Source organism: Melospiza melodia, unplaced genomic scaffold (assembly GCF_035770615.1).
Source record: "Melospiza melodia melodia isolate bMelMel2 unplaced genomic scaffold, bMelMel2.pri scaffold_44, whole genome shotgun sequence".
In the NCBI taxonomy this organism is placed as follows: Eukaryota; Metazoa; Chordata; class Aves; order Passeriformes; family Passerellidae; genus Melospiza; species Melospiza melodia.
The window spans coordinates 131,260-147,348 of NW_026948761.1; the positions used below are offsets into that span (position 1 = coordinate 131,260).

Sequence of the window (16,089 nt, forward strand, 5' to 3'; positions counted from 1 at the left end):
GCCCTGCTTGTCTGACAGCTCCTTGCTCATCCCAGCATCCCCTTTGGCAGCTGCTTGATCTCCGGTTTGGGGAGTAAGCTCTAAGTGTCCTGTGCCTTTGCATGGCACCAGAGGTTTTGGTTCCTCCTCACAGGACACATAGGCACTCTCCTCCCCGCTGCTGCTGCTGCTGGCACCCTGTACATCCTCTGAGCTGTCCCCCTACTCGCTGGGCAGCCCTCCCAGGAGGATCTTTGCTGCTGCTATTGCCCACTGTCTGCGAGCATCCACCTGGCTTGGGGAGGGGCTGGGGGGCAAGAGAAAAAGAATTGTTTCACGACTGGAGTCCTCTGCCCAGCTGTGAGAGGCTCTGCTGGGCAGACCTGAGGCTTGGCCTGAGGCTGTGCACGGGGGAACGTTGCTGTGCTCTACCCCGGCCTCGCCTGGCCTCACATGGGGCCTCACTTCTCCACCTCTGCCTCTCTGATCTGGGTCCTGTTCCCCCTGGGACAGCTCTTTGGGGCTGCTTGCTTCCCAGGCCTCCTCCTCACCATCTGGTGTTGTCAGGACAGCCCCCAGTGCTGCCCCTGCCCCCTGCCCACCAAGAGCTTCCAGCCCCCTAGGTTTGGTCTACAAGGAAAAATATGGATTTTTTTTCCCCTGGACATTAAGCAACAAGCATAAATGAAACCAAGTCCTGCTGCTGCCCGCACTCTCCTCAGGCCCCTCCGTTCCCACCTCCTGCCCTGAGGGCCGTGGCGGTGGGATGGCGTCCTGAGGGCAGCGTCGGGATTGTGTGGTCAGAGCCTGGATCCTGTGGGCAGAGTCTGGATCCTGACTGCATTGCCCGGATCGTCATGGCCAAGTTTGGATCCTGCGGGCTGCTCCTGGATGCTGTGGGCAGAGCCTGGGTCGTGTGGGCCGTGCCTGGATCCCATAGGCATCACCAGGATCCTGAGGGCAGTGCCCAGATCAACCAGGCAGCACCCAGATCCTGAGGGCAGCTTTTCGATCATGTCGGCAGTGCCTGGAAACTGAGGGCAGCTCTTAGATTCTGAGGGCAGCACTTGGATCCTGACGGCAGCACCCGGATCCTGTGGGCAGCTCCCGTTTCCCTCCCAAAACTCACCCTCTATGCACAGTTCTGGAACACAGTGACTTCTCCAATCTATACAACTGATGAGAAACCACATAACGGCATGTGATTGTCTAAAGTTCAAATTCCTGCCAGAGCAGATGAATGGCAAAAGCATCACCCACCTTCTCTCAGCCCAGGCCAGAGCCGACATCCTGGGGTAGCCAGCCAGCTTCCTGAGGGGGTGTTCCCCCCTCAGGAAGGGGTCGTGCTCCAGAAGAACATGCCAGCTGTGCCCCGGCTTGCAGGGACATCACGATGCCATTGAGCTGTGGTGCCGTGGCATCTTCACTGCACTGCCACCACTTCTCCAATGGGACGGGCACCATGGAGCCGCTCCCTCCACAGCTCATGGGGACCAGCGGAAGCATCTCCTTGGCTGCGCTCCCTCCTCCATGCCGCAGTCGCATGGAAACGCTCCAGGGTTTTCTTCCAGCGCCACAAGACACGTGCTGGTGCTACTTGCTGGCTCCTGGATCCTACTGTGCACAGGAATGCATCTCTGCTGTCTCCTGGGCCAGGCTGGGCTCCTGCAGCCAAGAATGCTCAAAAAGGTCCTCCAGTGATGGCCTGTCTGTGGGCTCCATTCATAAACACCACCTGATGAAGTGCTGGCACTCTGCGGAGAGAAACCAGAAACCGCCGCTCAGCGGGACAAGGCTCCTTTCCACAATGCCCAGGCCACCAGGAGTGCTCAGAGCTACAGCCAAAATCTTCCTATCAATCCTCTCTTGTGGAGGACACCAGCACAGAGGCACAGGTGCCACCTCCTCCAGCTGAGCCCAGGAGATCTACCTCCTCACCAGCTGCAAGAGCAGGATGCTTATGTGCCAGCTGCCCCTCCCAATCCCGTTCTTTCCCTCATGCCTTGAAGGCACATCCCCACCTTGAGACACCCGGGGCAGGAAGAAGAGCTGGCCCCAGACAATGTCCTCGTTGGTGTGGAAAGGAAGGTGCCTGCAGACCAGCTCATAGAGCAGGATGCCCAGGGACCAGATGGTGGCTGGCTGGCCATGGTAGCAGCCAAAGAGGATCCACTCTGGTGGGCTGTACTCCGGTGTTCCTATGGGACACGGGCATAGCTCATCAGGCCCATGCTGCTCCCTCCCTCCCAGCCAGCTCCTGTTCCACAACAGCCAGCCCTTGCCCTGCCAAAAAGCAACTTGGCTGCAGCTGGCTGAAGAAGGATTCTCCCTCCTTCCCTCCCTCCTTTCTTCACTCCCTCTTCCCCCTCTGCCAGCCAAGGGGGAAACTTTGCTGCCCTGCTGGGCCCCGGCTTTGGGGTTACCTGACATCCTGGTATAGAACGTGCCCTGGAGGATTGTGCCTCACCCGAAGTCGATGAGCTTTGCCTTGCCCGTGGCCAGGTCAACGAGGACGTTCTCGGCCTTGATGTGGCGGTGCAGGACACCCCGGCTGCTGCAGCGCCGCACGGCCTCCAGCACCTGGCGGAGCAGCCCCCGTGCCACGGGCTCTGTCAGGAACTGCCACTCAAGCAGGAAGTACCAGAGGTCCTGACAGCGCTGCGGACGCTCCATGAGCAGTGTGAAGCCCTCGGGAACCTCGAACCAGTCCAGGAGCTGCATGACGCCGCGGAAGCCAGGTCACGACACCTTCCACAGCAGCACCAGCACCAGGGCGCCCTTGTGCTGCAGAGGGACCGCAATGCCATCAGTGGGGCTGATGCTGCGCCACGCCTCAGGCAGCCCCTGCCTGGCCCCGCCGCAGCTCACCATGGCCCGGCCTGGGGCACTGCTCAGCCCCTGCTCACTCCACGCTCGCTGCCCTCGCAGCGTTCTGGCTGCCGCCCTGCCGGGCCTCACCTCAGCCCCTCCCGGCACGCCCCACCGGCTCCTCTCGCTGGCTCTGCTCACTTACCAGCCGTGCCCACTCCAAGATGCCCTCCCAGGACACTCACTTGGTGGCCACCTGCGAGCCAAGGCCAGCGGTGGACTGAAGATCACGTTTGGTTAGGAGTGTATAAGCTGGACAACGTGCAGAATAAAAAACTGTTTTTCTTCTTGGACCCTGATCACGTGTGTATGTCACGTCTGGCCTAATGGTGACAGTTGCCCCATCTCTGGGTCAAGAAACAAGTATTGTCTGACAGGTAACTTGTCAGCAAACTGAGAAAGAAATTAGTACCTGGGCATGTAGATTTCTGAAGGGAGGAAAGAAAAGTGTTGACAAGAATAAGACTAAGTTTTAAACAACTGAAACACTCAAAAATAACATCTTTTGGGCTATTGTACCATATGTTACACAGAGTTCAAACAAACCACTACTCATTAGTATCTGGACTTCATTGCCCACTATGCTTTGAAATGTTGCTTGAAGGCACTTTGTGTCAAAGATCCAGTTCCTGTAGGTCACTGTAGGTGTAGATCAAAATCCTACCAAAAGATCCATATCCAAACCAGCAAGAGCGAGACTTTTGTTCTTGGCAGTAGCTTCCAGGTGCTTCTGGAAATCCCCAGGCCTAGACACAAAGATGTGTATTCAAAAGAGGGAGAGAAGCACCATGCTTAGCTCTAACTGTGACTTTTGATAGCAGGTCTTACTAGCAGGTAATAAATTCCATTTGTTCTGTTCTTAGCCAGAGCCAAGATGGGAATCAAAGTCTAGAGGACAGGAGCCTCAGTTTTTCCAGAAGAGGAAAAATACAAAGGATGGTAAATTTGCATTGGGTTTACAGGGTTTTGTTACAGATGGATAGACAAGTGATGAACCTTAAAAGATGACAGCAAAGGAAAATCAACAGATATGCTGAAAGTGAGTGAAGAGGAAGGAGACTTCAGATTCACTGAAAAGCTGCACAGAAAGCTTCTCTACTTCTTGCAGTTGCTTCAAGTTTGAAATTACAAACTCTAGCAGCACTTCCAACTTATCTTTATTAATTCTAGAGCAAAGACAATCAAAACTGTGTACTCCTGTTTACAGTATGTAGTAAAGCACAGGAAGCCATTAGAGTAAGAAAAATTGTGTTTAGAAGGCTGAGGCAGCTTTAGGGGTAGGAGGAATGGGGAGGCGTGGAAATCAGGCCTGTGGACACCATTCGAGGAGCATCCAGGCCCTGAGCAGTCCCTCACAGTGGGTATCCCAGCAGATGGAGTCCAAATGGAGCCACAGCTGGGTGGGAAAAGTGCCGGGCTGTTGAGCCGTGGTTAGCAGGGGCTCCTACATCAAATTGCTCCCTGACAGGTGTGGTATGCTTGGTATGCTCTGTGTGTGTGTGTGTGTGTGTGTGTGTGTGTGTGCACAACAGCTGGCAACAGCAGTCTGGCCCAGATGTGGGAAAAGGCCAAGGAGGCAGCAGAGTGGGAATGGGGCTCTGCAGGAGGCCCTGGTGGTTGCACACATCCGTGGGGGATGAGGCTGGCCCAGATGGTCCCTGGGGCTCTGGGCTGAAAAGGGGGGAAAAGAGAAGCAGGGAGGAAGGGCCAGATGCTGCTGTGAGAATGCCATTCCATCCCATAGGTGACATAGTGAGAGGAGGGTGGGAACAAAATGGTGATTGCTGCTGATCACCCTGACATCTTCAAGACAAGAGGCCCAGAAAGGACTGCACATCTGCCTCCTAGTGTTGTCCTGAATGTGAGCTCATCACCTGGCATTCATTACCCGCAAGTCTTGCAGCTGCCCATGGGCATTCCACACTTCAGGTAAGCAAAGCTGCTTACCTCACTATGTTCTTTGGGCCTCTGAAAGGGACTGTCCACTTAGCTACAGCCTGGCAAGGAAGGGAGTCTCACAACACTCTGGATATTTTAGACTTTTATTGGCATTCGGGCTGAAACAAAGTATCCCCTCGCCACTTCTCCATCTTCATCCTGCTGCCCTGCAGGTGGCCTGTTCAGGCTGACAGCTTGGAGCACCTGCAGGCTCCAGTTGGGCTGCAGCCCAGCTTTTCCTCTCACAGCTTAATTCTTATAATGACAATTCTTTCATTTCTACTTAAAAGATACCTCGGAGCTTCCCTAAATTAACAACACTCTATTCTAAGCTAAACAATCCTCTATTATCGAAGCTATCTGCAGAATCACAGAATCACAGAATTTATAGATTGGAAGACACCTCTAAGATAATCGAGTCCAACCCATGTTCTAACACCTCAACTAGATCATGGCACCAAGATCCACATCCAGTCTTTTTTAAACACATCAAGGGATGGTAACTCTACTACCTCCCTGGGTAGATGATTCCAGTATTTCACCACTTGTTCTGTTAAAAACCTCCTCCTTCATTCTAGCCTGTATCTCCCTTGGCACAACTTGAGACTGTGTCCTCTTGTTCTGCCTGTTGTTGCCCAGAGAAAGAGACTGACCCCCAGCTCACCACAGCCACCCTTGAGGAAGTTGAAGAGAGTGATAAAGTCACCTCTGAGTCTCCTTTTCTCCAGGCTGAACAACCCCAGCTCCCTCAGCCGTTCTTCATACGGCTTGTGCTCCAAGCCCCTCACCAGCCTCGTTGCTCTCCTTTGGACACGCTCAAGCATCTCAACGTCCCTCCTAAAGTGAGGGGCCAGAACTGGATGCAATACTCAAGGTGTGGCCTCACCAGTGCCACATACAGGGGAAGAATGACCTCCCTACTCCTACTGGCCAGACTATTCCTGATGCTGGCCAGGATGCCATTGGCCTTCCTGGCCACCTGGGCACACTGCTGGCTCATGTTCAGCCGACTGCCAACCAGCACCCCCAGGTCCCTTTCCTCCTGAGAACTGTCCAGTCACACCGTCCCCAGCCTATAACGTTGCAGGGAGTTATTGTGGCCAAAGTGCAGGACTTGGCACTTGGACTTATTGAACTTCATCCCATTAGATTCTGCCCATCCATCCAACCGTTCCAAGTCCCTCTGCAAAGCCCTCTGTCCCTCTAACAGATTGATGCATGCTCCCAGCTTAATGTCATCTGCAAATTTGCTAATGAAAGACTCTAAACCCTCATCCATATCATCAATAAAAATATAAACAGTACTGGCCCCAGCACAGACCCCTGAGGGACACCACTGGTGACTGGTCGCCAGCTGGATGCAGCACCATTCACCACCACTCTCTGAGCCTGGCCATGCAACCAGTTCCTAACCCAGCAAAGAATGCTCCTGTTCAAACCACAGGCTGCCAGCTTGTCTAGGAGTATGCTGTGGGAGACAGTGTCAAAGGCCTTGCTGAAATCCAAATAAACAACATCTACAAACTTCCCTGCATCCACTAGGCGGGTTACCTGGTCATAAAAGGTGACAAGGTTGATCTCCATCTACTCTCTGCAAAGGCTCAGATTGGGCAGGGCCCACTCGCTTAGTAGAGCCTTAGGTGTTAACTAACCAGGTGGCTTTTGCCAGATGCTGCTCCCAGTTTTTGAAAGATCCTCCACCTAATGCTTTCAATATGGTTTTTAACAGTCCGTTGTACCTCTCAACTTTGCCTGCCGCTGGTGCATGGTAGGGAATATGGTACACCCACTCAATGCCATGTTCTCTGGCCCAGGTGTTGATAAGGCTGTTCTTGAAATGAGTCCCATTGTCTGACTCAATCCTCTCAGGGGTTCCATGTCTTCACAGGACTTGCTTTTCCAGGCCCAGGATGTTGTTCCGGGCTGTAGCACAAGACACAGGGTAGGTTTCCAACCATCCAGTGGTGGCTTCCACCATGGTCAGCACATAGCGCTTGCCCTGGCGTGTCTGGGGCAGTGTGATGGAGTCAATCTGCCAGGCCTCCCCATACTTGTACTTGGACCACCGCCCACCGTACCACAGGGGCTTCACTCCCTTGGCCTGTTTGATGGCAGCACATTTCTCACAGTCATGGATAACCTGAGAAATACTGTCCATGGTTAAATCCACCCCTCGGTCTCGTGCCCACTTGTAGGTGGCATCTCTGCCCTGATGGCCTGAGGCATCGTGGGCCCATCAAGCTAGGAACAACTTCCCCTTTATGTTCCCAATCTAGGTCTATCTTAGACACCTCTATCTTTGCTGTCTGATCTACCTGCTCATTGTTTTGGTCCTCCTCATTAGCTCTACTCTTGGGGACATGGGCATCTACATGGCAGACCTTCACAGGTAGCCTCCCTACCCTGGTAGCAATGTCTTTCCACTCATCAGCAGTCCAAATTGGTTTTCCTCTATGCTGCCAGTTGGCCTCTTTCCACCTCTCCAGCCATCCCCACAGAGTGTTGGCTACCATCCATGAATCAGTGTAGAGGCAGAGCTTTGGCCACTTCTCTCTTTCAGCAATGTCCAGGGCCAGTTGAACAGCTTTGAGTTCAGCAAGTTGGCTTGATCCACCTTCTCCTTCAGTGGCCTCTGCAACCTGTCATGTGGGGCTCCATACGGCTGCTTTCCAAAATAGTGTAGCACGTTTCCTCTGGGGGCAGTTGGATGTATGTGGTGGGCAGCCAGCGTGTGTGTGGCTGCAGCCGGCACCGGCCAAGCAGTTCATGCTGGTGAGGGTCCCCGGGGGGTTCTCCAGGCCAGCGCCCCACCTCGGCCGGTGCCTAACAGCCAGCTTAGAAGTGGTGTGGGCCAGAGGAATATGACTGTTTGATTAAAACAAAGCATCGCGAAGGCCCAAGGCAGGTGTTGACGCGATGTGATTTCTGCCCAGTGCTTTGAATGTCAAAGTGAAGAAACTCAATGAATCGCAGGTAAACAGTGGGAGTAACTCTGACTCTCTTAAGAGAGGGCATAGTTACAAACTGGGCATGGCTGCGCAAGTCACGCCTCCTTGTAGCCCCACCGGATACCCTTGTGGTAACAGAATTGACTTCTGTACCAGTGTGGGAGATAGCAAAAATCTGCCCTCCCTGTTGTTGGACTCACCACCCAATAATAGTTTCACAAGCTGCTGAAACAAAAAGTTGGCACAGTCATTTTGCTGCTACCTAAAGCCTTGTCCACAGGCTAGTGTTGGACACAGCTGGCAGTCTGGGAGAGGGCCAGCTGCTAACTACTTCTACCCTCACTCTTTTTGTTGTCTCTTTGACATGATGGTGCGATCATTGGCTTTGCGATATGTATTGACTGCCACTCAGACTGACCCACTAGATCTAAGCATCAAAGATGCCAAGATTCCATCTATATACCCTCTGTGCCCAGGGAAGAGGGATTTAATCTGGTATGTCTGGAGTTTGTTAACTCCACAATTACAAGGGGTTGTGGAATACATCTTGGAGTCGCATGGGAGGGCTTGGCAAAATTCCGTGAGCCTTATGAGATCTCCCCATTGGGGTTGGCTCAAGAAGATTCTGAGTGTTCAGATGGAGGCACAGAAGAGCCAAGAACACCTGAGGCTCTTCCCAGGACCAGTGGTGACGGAGCAATGATAAGAACTCCTGTCATGTCCATCCCTGAGAGAAAGCCATCCTGTCCTTGTTGTGCGACCTGGTTGACTAGGATGTTGGGGCTAATTGACAATCTAAAGAGGGCCCAGGGTCAAAAGAAGGTCATCTTTAGGTCCTCTAAATGTGGTAAACAAAATCTTAAGTACCACAGTATTGTCTGTCACGCCCCATGTTGTAAAGGGATGCTGTGTGTGGCTCCAACTGGCAACTGGGTCTGTGAGGTATGCCAATGTGGTTTTGCCACCACGATCGGCCTGGGCCAGCACAAGAGGATAATACATCCTCTTGTGAGGAATTTGGAATGGATTGTTGCCGCCCATCCCAAAGAGTCATCAGCCAGAGGGGCCCACAAAAGGGTATGGACTGATGAGGAGGAGGCTCTCCTGGTACAATTGGTAGAGAAGTTTGCCAGTAGTCAGAATATTAACCAACTTATTGCAAGGCATATTCCATCTAAAAGGGCAAAGCAGATCAGTGATAGAAGGCACCTTCTGGGCAGAGATCCTTCCACGAAAGGTCAGGCTGGGCCAGAAGGTGAGATGGTGATTGAACATCGTCCCAGGTCTGCTAAATCACCAAAGGAGGGGCAATTGAAGCTCCAGTACCATTATGCCATCCAAACGCGATTATCGGCTTGCAGATTCACCAGCTATTGGGAAGCCTTCATGAAAATTTTAGGGCAACATCTGCAAGGGGTGGTGAACGATGTTTTCAAAGAGTGTCGTGGTACCCTGGGTGGGCCTGGCCAGAATATGAAAACAGACAGGGGCTGGAAAAGGCAGACATCCCGTGGTTGGGGTGCATCCAAAGTAACAACGAACTGGATGCAAAAGAGAGCGATTAAGAGAGGGAAATTTCTTCTATTTCAGATGTTGTACAAGTTGCATAGGAGGTGTCTGGTGCATATTATTCTGGACAGCACAGAAGCCTTGCAATGCCATCTGGCGTTGTCCATGCACACTTTAAGTTGAGATGGGATACAGCTGTTGAGCTTGGTAGCCTGGTAAATTTTTCTCTGCATGCGGAGGCTGATAACACCATATTTGGAGCCCTGATTACTGAAAAAGAGATTGAGAAAAACGTGAGCGAGATATGTAAAACCTCCACTCCTGGGCCAGATGGGATTACCTGGGGTCATCTTATTAAAAAAAGACCTTAAGTTTTCCCTGTTGACTAAGATATTCAATCTCTGGCTTGTTACCAGTACTATCCCAGATGCGCTGTGGGACTGCCAAACAGTCTTGATACCCAAGTGTTCTGACTTGGATAGACTTGGTGATACCAATAACTGGAGGCCTATCACTATTGGTTCTATGGTGATTAGGCTGTTTTCAAGGATTGCTACGGCGAGGCTGACCAGAGCACGTCCCATTAACCCCTGGCAATGAGGCTTTATTTGCGCATCGGGTTGTGTCGAGAACCCCAAGTTGTTACAACTTGTGGTTAAGAACACAAAGCAGGAGCATTGACATCTGGGGGTGGTGTTCATGGACATCACCAAGGCCTTTGACATTGCTGGTCACCAGCATGTACTTGAGGGTCTGATCCAGAGAAGGGCTGATCCCCATGTGCTTCAGCTGGTTAGGGAAATATATTGAAACATCAAAACGTACATTTCCATTGAAAAGGAGAGGAGAGACCCCATTTACATTCGCTCTGGTGTCAAACAAGGTGACCCTATGTCACCTTTGCTGTTCAATCTGGTGATGGACCCCCTTCCATGCAAGCTTGAAAGTGAGGGTCAGGGGTTCCAACATAAAATAACAGCCATGGTGTTGGCAGATGATTTAGATCTCCTGAGTGATTCCTGGGATGGCATGTGTTGCAATATCAAAATTTTGGAGACCTTCTGTGAACTTACTGGTCTCCAGACTCAGGGGGAAAAATGTCATCGCTTTTGCATCAAGCCAACAAGGGACTCATATACTATCAATGACTGTCCCCCATGGAAGATAAATTGTTCCCCCCTTAATATGATTGACCCAGGGAGCTCAGAAAAATATCTTGGCAGATGTATTGACCCCTGGACTGGCTTTGCAGATTCGGGTTTATCAGAGAATCTTGTGGACTGGCTCCATCATATTGGGAGTTCACCCCTCAAATCTCTTCAGAGGGTCAATATACTCAGGACTTAAACCCTCCAGAGACTGGTATATCTGGCTGACCATACTGAGGTGAATGTGGGCCTTCTCAATTCCCTTGACCTGTTGATTCAAAAGGCAGTCAAGGAATGGCTTCATCTCCCTCCAAGTACATGTGATGCCATCTTGTATTCGAGTTTTAAAGACGGTGATTTAGGCATCATCAAGTTGGCGGTGCTCATTCCAAGTATTCAAGCGTGAAGCCTTCATAGATTGGCACAGTCTTTGGATGAGGCTCTGGGGGGTCTTCTAAGAGGGGAACAGCTGGAATTGTTATTTGAAAAGTTATGGTTGAGAGCAGCTGGAAAAAGAGAGTCCATCTGTGGGTTTTTGGGGTCCAGCTAGCTGCCGGGGCCCCAAAACTTGGTGGGTGCCGGCAGGCCCTCTCCTCAGCATCTGTAGCAGTGGAAGGATCCAGCCAGGGTCACGCTCCCTCACAGCCCCGGATGTTTCAAGCCGACACAGCCAAACAGAGAGGTCTTGGGAGGCTCTGGTGAAATTCCAACAGGCTTTACTTTTGGGAAGTCTGAGGGTGCCGATGGGGGAGGAAAAAGGGTTGCAGCTCTGATGACAGGTGCCGGAACCGGGGTGCCGAGCCCCAAACCCAGGCGGGACTTAGGTTTAAGAAGTGGAATGAAGTAGGCAGGCTCAGAGGTGCCCCTTGACCACTAGGACGGGGGTACAGGGGTGGTCTTTTGTGGGATGATGTCCTAGGGTGACGTTATGATGCTTGTATCCCCATTCATGTGTTCTGTTTATGTTGGATATTATGTTCTATGCCTTTGACTGTCTCTGAATGGTGAAAGTTTTGTTTGGGTTTTTCTTATCAGCCTGGTGGGACACAGAGGGCTACTTTTGCTTTTTTGCTTTTGTTTTTCACTTGCTCTTGACCTTGCTTCTGCTTCGCTTTGCTTCTGCTTGCTTTTTGCTTCTGCTCATTAGTTAGTTTAGCTAAACAGTCCAAATTTTTCCTGGACTGTTTCTTCTCTCCTTTTCTCGACCATCTTGAATCTGCTCCAGACTGGGACCTGGAAACATTGAGAGTTTGCACCTTATGGCTTGCAGCAGCTGCCCCAGCACCGGAGGGACTGATAACAGAGCGACTACCCCCAAGAGAGACTTTCTGAATTTGTCATCTTTTTCCAGAGTGGTGTCATCCGGTATTGTTCATTTTGTGTGCTGGGCGTTGCTGTGCCTGTTAAATAAACAGGTTCTTTCCCCTTCTTTCTGAGGAATTCTTCCCAAACTGGTTGGGGGGAGGGGCTGTGTGGGTTTGCTTACTGGAGGGACCCCTTTGGAGATTCTCTCCCAAATTTGCCCGAGACCAGGACAAAATTTGGTGGCCAACATGGGGCTCGAGAGAGAGTGGAAAAAACCCTGTTTTGAGTGCATTTTGGTTGCCATTACTCTGTGTTGGTATAAAGCAGTTAATAGCCATGCTTTCTGAATTCATAATGTCTCTTGTGGTGAAGGCTTGCATGCATTTCTGGTCCGTAGGGATTTTGAGATCTTCATACCTCTGTGGTCCCTAGGTTTATTTTCTTATCCAGAAATAGCTTTAGTATTGTCCCTAACACATAGTTTTTACAGCAGAGGAGCAGTGACCAGAATAGCTATCCTGCTGGGCTTGGTGGCAATGATTTGCAAGAAGTTTATAAACATGCTGGGGTCTGCTCCAGGTATGAATGGTTCATGGCTATATTTATGCACCCAGTTTGTAAGAGGAGGAGCAGGGGATGAGGCTTTTTAGCCTTTGCTTTCCTTCTTCTCTTATGAATCGGTCGCATCACTACTGAAGAATGTTCAGTTTCCCCTGAATATTAAAGACACCATCTTTCTGGTATTCGATCTGGTAACCTTCCTCTATACAGTCTGCATCTTCTCTAGAATGAGGGCTGAGATTTCTAGATGGGCTGATGAGTTCCCTGATCCAGGAATAGACCCGGGTGTGGAAAATCCTGACTGGTGTGGGAAATGGGAGGATATGGGGCAGATCCTGAAGGAATTCTCTGACCCTATAGTCTGTGACTTTCTCCATGAACAAATTCACCAGCTGAGGTGGGGAAATATCTGAAAGAGAAGTACCAGGATGAGCCTAAGGAGAAAAAGATCATTGCAGTGAGCTGGGCCCTGGCATATGCGTATCACACTCTGTTAGATACCCTAGGGCAGCAGAAAGAGGCAGGGGGGCAGGGAGATAAATCAGCTATACCCATCATTCAGGCAGCAGCTAACACCCCAGGCTCAAAGCCAGCAGCCAGACCAGACAGTGAGGCTAAGCCAGCAGCTGAAACAATGGCTGTTGCTACCAGTATTAGAAGTGGGAAATGCACGGACAAGACTAATCAACCAGGAGGATAATGATGATGGTACAGGAGAAGGAACCTCAATGCCTCCTGACATAAAATCAGGAGTCACAGCAGCAGGTGCAAGATCAGACGCAAATATTGAGTCCTTTTCCCTGAAGGACCTTTGTGGCTTACGGAAGGATTACACTCGACGACCTGATGAATCCATAATTAGTTGGTTAGTTTGGCTCTGGGATGCTGCAGGTGAGGCTGCAATTCTGGGTGCATTTGGGATCCCTGCCACAGGATCCTGTCATTGACCAAGAAATGATGAGGGGGGCTAACCCACTCAGCCTCTGGGCATGGGTCTTGGAAAGTGTTGCACAAAGATACCTCTGTGAAGATGATCTCTATATGCAACAAATCCCATGGAAGAACATAGAGCAAGGGATCCAACACCTGAGAGAAATGGCAGTGGCAGAGATTATCTTCTCAGATGACGTGACAGCTAAGAACCCAGACTTAGTACCATGCACGTCTGTGATATGGCGAAAACTTGTGCGACTTGGGCCACATGAATATGCTTCTGCCTTAGCCATAATGAAGAGACATGAGAGGGATGAGACTGTGCTTGACATGGCAAGGAATCTCTGAGCATATGCAGATGCTGTACATGGCCCAACACATGCCAGAATTGTAGCAGTAGAAATACGTGTGCAGAAATTAGAGGACAAGATAGAGGAGAATCATAAGAAGCTCAGAGAGGAGATTAAAGAAGACCTTCTCCAAATTTCAGGAGTACAGATCAGAGGTTCTGGTATCCAAGGCAGACATTACCCAGATGGCGAGAGAAGGTACACCACATGAGCTGAGCTGTGGTTCTACCTGCGTGGTTGTGGGGAAAACATGAGGAGATAGGAGGGAAAACCTACTGCTGTTCTGGCACGACAGGTGCATGAATTGAAGGAAGACAGGGCTCAGAGAGGGAGTTCTACCAGAAGGATAGCAGCACCAGTTGCCCGTAGCCGAACTGCAAGGTATGATGATGATGATGACACGTCCGATCCCCTTGAAGGAAAATCCAAGACATATGCCCAGGGAAAGAAGGATAACCAGGCTCAGAGGGGCCCTGCCTCTAGCCAGGTAGAGGCTAGAGAAAACCGTGTTTTCTGGACTGTGTGGATTCGTTGACCTGGCACATCTGAACTACAAGAATACAAAGCTTTGGTTGATACCGGTGCTCAATGTACATTAATCCCATTGAGATATGTGGGGACAGAATCTGTTTCTATTGCTGGTGTGATGGGGATCCTAACATTTCACTTTGGTGGAAGCTGATGTGAGCCTGACTGGAAATGAGTGGCAGAAGCATCCTATTGTGACTGGCCCAGAGGCCCTGTATATTCTGGGCATAGACTTCCTCTGGAATGGATTTACAAAGACCCAAAGGAACTCAGGTGGGCTTTTGGCATAGCTGCTGTGGAGGCAGAAAACATCAAGCAGTTGAACACTTTGCCTGGACTATCAGAAGGCCCATCTGCAGTAGGGCTTCTGAGGGTGGAAGAGCAATGAGTGCCAATTGCCACCTCAACAGTGCACTGCTGACAGTACTGGACAAATCGAGATGCCATGATCCCCATCCACAAAATTATCTGAGAGCTGGAGAGCCAAGGGGTCGTCAGCAAGACCCACTCACCCTTCAACAGCCCCACTTGGCCTGTGCACAAGTCTGGCAGAGAATGGAGATTAACTCTGGACTATCGTGCATTGAATGAAGTGACTACACCACTGAGCGCTGCTGTGCCAGACATATTAGAGCTCCAGTACGAGCTTGAGTCCAAGGCAGCGAAGTGGTATGCCACTATAGACATTGCCAGTGCATTTTTCTCCATTCCTCTGGCAGCAGAAGGCAGGCCTTAGTTGGCTTTCACCTGGAGGGGAGTGCAGTATACCTGGAATCAACTGCCCAGGGGGTGGAAGCACAGCCCCACCATCTGCCATGTACTGATCCAGATTGCACTGGAAAAGGGTGAGGCTTCAGAACATCTGCAATATATTGATGACATCATTATGTGGGGGAACAGAGCTGCAGAAGTGTTTGAGAAAGGAAAGAAAATCATCCAAATCCTCCTGGGAGTGGTTTTGCCATTAAAAAGAGCAAAGTAAAGGGACCAGCTTGTGAGATTCAGTTCCTAGGAGTGAAGTGGCAAGATGGACGGCGTGAGATTCCCACTGAGATCATCAACAACATCACTGTGATGTCTCCATTGACCATCAAGAAGGAAACACAAGCTTTCCTAGGTGCCATAGGTTTTTGGAGGATGCACATTCCCGAGTACAGTCAGATTGTGAGTCCTCTTTACCTGGTCACCCACAAGAAGAACAATTTCCAGTGGGGCCCTGAGCAGCAACAAGCCTTTGCACAGATCCAGCAGGAGTTTGCTCATGCAGTAGCCCTTGGCCCAATCAGGACAGGATCAGAGGTGAAGAACGTGCTCTACTCTGCAGCCAGGAACCATGGCATGTCCTGGAGCCTTTGGCAGAAGGTGCTTGGGGAGACTCGGGGCCGACCACTGGGATTTTGAAGTTGAAGCTACAGAGGGGCCAAAGCCAACTACACTCCAACAGAGAAGGAAATCTTGGCTGCCTATGAAGGAGTCCAAGCCGCCTCAGAGATGTTGGTACAGAAACACAATTCCTCCTGGCACCCCAACTACTGGTGCTGGGGTGGATGTTCAAAGGCAAAGTTCGTTACATTCACCATGCCAACACTGCCACATGGAGCAAGTGGATTGCTCTTATCACTCAGCGTGCCCGTATAGGTAAACTGAATCACAATGGGATTTTGGAGGTAATTACAAATTGGCCTGAAGGTGAGAATTTTGGTGTCACAGATGAAAAACAAGAACCAGTGACACAGGCTGAAGAGGCTCCTCCCTATAACCAACTGCCACCAGCGGAAACACGCTACGCGTTTTTCACTGATGGTTCCTGTCACATCGTAGGGATGAACCGGAAATGGAAAGCAGCTGTATGGAGCTCCACATGACAGGTTGCAAGGCCACTGAAGGAGAAGGTGGATCAAGCCAACTTGCTGAACTCAAAGCTGTTCAACTGGCCCTGGACATTGCTGAAAGAGAGAAGTGGCCAAAGCTCTGCCTCTACACTGATTCATGGATGGTAGCCAACACTCTGTGGGGATGGCT

The 16,089-nt window shown here is 50.8% G+C and overlaps 1 pseudogene; it reads right to left on the minus strand.

Moving 5' to 3' along the window:
• Positions 1-201: 201 nt before the first annotated feature.
• On the minus strand, positions 202-2,850 carry LOC134434571 (serine/threonine-protein kinase pim-1-like; annotated as a pseudogene).
• Positions 2,851-16,089: the final 13,239 nt, after the last annotated feature.